At 36.6% G+C, this 4,799-nt stretch overlaps 1 protein-coding gene across 1 annotated transcript in view; it reads right to left on the reverse strand.

Moving 5' to 3' along the window:
• The window catches only part of SP3 (Sp3 transcription factor), a 55,225-nt gene extending 50,532 nt beyond the window's left edge, over window positions 1-4,693 (reverse strand). The window contains exon 1 of the mRNA XM_011943970.1: window positions 4,270-4,693. The gene's annotated coding sequence lies outside the window, so the exon portion shown is untranslated. The remainder of the gene's footprint in view (window positions 1-4,269) is intronic.
• Window positions 4,694-4,799: the final 106 nt, after the last annotated feature.

Here is a 4,799-nt window from a genome sequence, read left to right on the forward strand (position 1 = left end):
AGTGCTGGGATTACAGGCTTGAGCCACCGCGCCCGGCCTATTTTCTAAATGGAATGGAAAAAACACACTCAATCAGAAAACTACTAGATGAATTATGCTAAAACTACACTCGACAAATAATATATTACACTAGAAAAAAAAGAGCTCAGAACTGAGTTCTAGTTCTGACTACACCGTGGAATTGTGTGAGTTAGAGTAACTCAATTTCCTCATGTCATCAACTGGAAAAACATTACCTTGCAGGGTCATAAGAACCATAAGAAAAATATTAAGTTTTATAAACTACTGAGCACTGTGCAATCCCAAGATCACTGTGATTGCTAAGATTATGAGAATAGATTTGAAAAATATCCATTAAAATGCCTAGCACAATTCCCAGCACTCAGTAAGATCTATATATATTTACTGAATAGTTATTTTACTTTAAAATCATTGCAAACACAATGACAGAACAGATCAAAACAAATTTTGAGGTATTAAGAGCCTTCTATGAAAAAGTCTACACCAATTTTAAACCTATTTCCACAATTCCACAATGAATCAGCTCCAAGTATTTCAAAACTACAAAGCCTTGTAAAGCACAATCGTGTAAATTTCATCACCAATATACCACTAAAAGAGATGAAGTACACTAATACCAAATGGGAGAAGAATTAGAAAATTAGAAAATCATCTGAGACCAAAAAAAAAAAAAAGTATGAAAAATGTTTGATGTTAGACTACTGGAAATACCACAAAAACAAAAGAAGAAAAGGAGATTTAAAAACATACAACCACGGCCGGGCCGGTGGCTCACACCTGTAATCCCAGCACTGTGGGAGGCTGAGGCGGGCAGATCACTTGAGGTCAGGAGTTCGAGACCAGCCTGACCAACATGGTAAAACCCTGCCTCTACTAAAATGACAAAAATTAGCCAGGCATAGTGTACATCTGCAGTCCCAGCTACTCGGGGGCTGAGGCAGAAGAATGGCTTGGGCCTGGAAGGCGGAGGTCACAGTGAGCTGAGATTCCGCCACCACACTCCAGCCTGGGTGACAGGGCGAGACTCAGTCTCAAAAAAATAAAAGTAAAAAAAATTAAAACAGGCAACCTAGACGAGAACTAGTATTTGATTTAGAAGCAAGATAATCCTCTACGTAACTTAGGTCTACATAAGTTTACAAACTAAACTAAAAATCCACCAGTGTTTCTCTCAGTACCTAATATTCTTACTGGACAACTAACAAAACACAGGCAGGTGGATTCTTTGAGTCTAGGAGTTCAAGACCAGCCTAGGCAACATGGCGAAACTCCATCTCTACAAAAAATACAAAAATTAGCCAACTGTGGTGGCATGTGCCTGTAGTCTCAGCTACTAGGGAGGCTGAGGTGGGAGGATCAATTGAGCCCAGTGGTTGAGGTTGTGGTGAGCTGTAAAAGCACATATGCACTCCAGACTGGGAGACAAAATGAGACTTTCTCAAAAAACAAAACACCAACTAACATGAATGTTGGCATTAGTACAGTAAGAAATTGTAACTAAGGCACTCTAAGTCTCTCTACATACAAATATACCTGTGGAAACGAAAAAAAGAAAAAATTCACACCATCTATTGCATAGTATTTGGAAATGATCATTAACTTAGTTCCTACGAATGCCTTTATGAAAGCCAGAAACAAGAAAGGAAGGAGCATAACTGGAAACAAGAACAAGTGTGAAGCTGACGTGGAAACAAACTAAGAACTTAAGCAAATATTCAAGTTTCTTAAAATCTTCAAAGAGCACTAAAAGAACTGAAACAGACTTCAAATGGAATTACCCTACCCAATGAATTAGTTACAACGACAGCATAGGTCTTGTTTAAATAATGGCAAAATAATATTTTTTGAAGTAAGCTATTACTTATTTTTTAGCTCAACAACATTTATGTGCCAAATTAAGGAACACTAAATTTACAACCTAAACCAAAGATCAGGCAATCACTTTCATAATAGTCACTTATTTTAGGCTAAACGCGGTGGCTCACGCCTGTAATCCCAGCACTCTGGGAGGCTGAGGCGGGTAGACTGCTGAGATGGGTGGATTACAAGGTCAGGAGACTGAGACCATCCTGGCTAACAGGGTGAAACCCTGTCTCTATTAAAAAATACAAAAAAAAAAAAATTAGCCGGGCATGGTGGCACACGCCTGTAGTCCCAGCTACTCAGGAGGCTGAGGCAGGAGAATGGCGTGAACCCCGGGAGGCAGAGCTTGCAGTGAGCCAAGATGGCGCCACTGCACTCCAGCCTGGGCGACAGAGCAACACTCCGTCTCAAAATAAATACACAGTCACTTATTTTATTCCACTGAAGTGCAAATAAGGTAAATTAAAAATCCGCAAGTTCACATAAATGCAAACTGGTCAAAGTTAATACTTGCACAAAGGTCTACTTTTTTCTATTTCCTGGTTTACTACTAAAATTAACCACACAACTTAAGCACAAAGGAGTGCTGCTATAAAACCATCTTTCAGAGTCCACATTGTAGAACATTACATGTGAGACTGCCTTGTGACTAGACTTCTTCAGCCATGTACTGTGGGTAACCAAACACCCTTGGCTAGGTTGCTCTTTTATGACAAATTCCAAATTCAAAATCCAAGTATTAAAAGCAATCTTCAGCACAGCTGATTGGCTTTTCAAGGCCCTTTTAACCTCAAAATACCAAGCTAAACTGGCATAAAGTTGATCTGTATGTGTGTATTTCCACTTGTTTAAACACAATATATAAGCAATGTGGAATCCTAGACTGGATCCCAGAAGAGAAAATGGACATTAGTGGAAAAGCTGGTGAAATGCAAACAAAGTCTAGTTAGTAATATCATAACAATGTTCATTTTTTAGTTTGGACAAATGTGTCATCATGATGCTAACGTTAGGGGAAGCTGGATGAAGGGTATGAGACAATTCTCAGTTCTATATTTCCAACTTTTCTATAAATTTAAAGTTATTCCAAAATACAATTATTTAAAAACACAGCTATAACCTCTCATAATTCCGAATCATTTGAGTAATAAAAGATTATCTAAGCTCATGAACTCACGTAAATTGCCTTCCTTTTCTAAGATGTGCTGAAAAAATGTCAAGTTCATATCTGCACTGGAAAAATAATTTTTCTATTTGCTAAGGCAAATTATACACAGGCCAGTCTTACCAATTTTACTCAAAGCGAAAAATCTTGGGCGCAGGTTCCAAACATCATAAAGAAATATGATTTAGGATTTTTTTTTTAGGCAAAACTATTTTCATGTTACTATCATTGGCAAATTATGATTTGATTGATAAATCTCAGATTTATCAGATTGATTCTAGTTCATGTTCATCTGGCAAAATATGTGTTGTCAGGAATGATTTGGTAATTCAGAGAAGCAGCTAAAGCAGCATGGAAACTTCCCTACAAGCATATGGCCACAGCTGGCTAAGGCTGGAGACAGTATTCTATCCTTGGGCCTCAGACTCACATATACATGTACATACACATTTTTCACCCATAGTTCCTTACTTCTCCCCTCCCCCATCTGTAAACTGATACCTAAACTTTACAAATTACAGCTACAAGAAAAGTTTTGTTCCACTTGAAATATAAAAAAGATCAGTAGAAGCAATCTGCTTTTCAATTTTACTTATGCAGTTTAAGATACAGTCAATTTCTTTTGGCACTTTGGAACTAGAGGGATACAGTTCATAAAAAAGGTATACCAAACTCAGTGAAGCTGAAATGAGGTGAAATAAAGGCCTACCAATCCATAAATGTATTTAAAAATAACAATACCTAATACAATTTTACATTTTTTACATCTTAATCTGCTTATGAAAAAAGACATTAAAACTATTCACATCCCCTATAACGAAACACTAAAATTACAAATCTATTTACCAATAATAGCTTAACATTGGTTTAACTTAAAAAAAAAAAAAATCTGGACATACTAAGCATTTGCTGTAGACTATACCAAATACCAAACTTCTCTTTCTTCAGTGATTATTCAAAATATCACTCCACAAATCAATTCCTATGATCCACCACACACACACACACACACACACACACACACACACGAGAGGGTTTTCATTATTTTAACAGGTGAACAAATCTACACAACAGTGATGATCCAAATGTAAAATTCACAATTAACAGTCTAAAAACTATTCCTACCCTATTTGTATTAACCCCTCACATAACACAGGCGAGCTCCTCCCCTTGCCCCCACACTGTGAAAACACTACAGAAAGAATCCCACCACATCTTACCTGACTAGCAGTCGTAATAAAACGAAAATATACTTTTGCCAATCATATTCAACTGTAAGTACTGCAGTATTAGCATGCATGTAAATACAATTTCTTACATATACTTTTCTAACACTGAGAGTCATATTCAATTTCAAAAGATAAAGTACTAAGATAAAGTACTATCTAAGCAACTTGCTAATTTCAAAGACTGCTAAACGTTTCACTTACGCCTCTTACAAAAAAGTCACTGCAAATTTAAGTAGTCTGCAAAAACTAAAATTCAACGATTTTGAATGGTCACTAAAAAAGCAAAGTGTTCACTCCTGCATACAAAAGGGTAATTCAAAGAATAAACCCTCATTTTTTAAAAATAATGTATGATTTAAAACAGTAAGATCCTGTAACTTCCAATAGAAAATGCTCCAGGTTCAAAAATACTAAAAACTAAAGACACTGCTTCTAGTTGATACTATCTATGGCCGATAGGCTGTGCTTGAAAATTTTGTAGTGTTCAGCGAAGGAGTTTTCAGCACTGATATGAATTGCTC

This window comes from Colobus angolensis, unplaced genomic scaffold (genome assembly GCF_000951035.1).
Source record: "Colobus angolensis palliatus isolate OR3802 unplaced genomic scaffold, Cang.pa_1.0 Scaffold224, whole genome shotgun sequence".
NCBI classification, from domain to species: domain Eukaryota; kingdom Metazoa; phylum Chordata; class Mammalia; order Primates; family Cercopithecidae; genus Colobus; species Colobus angolensis.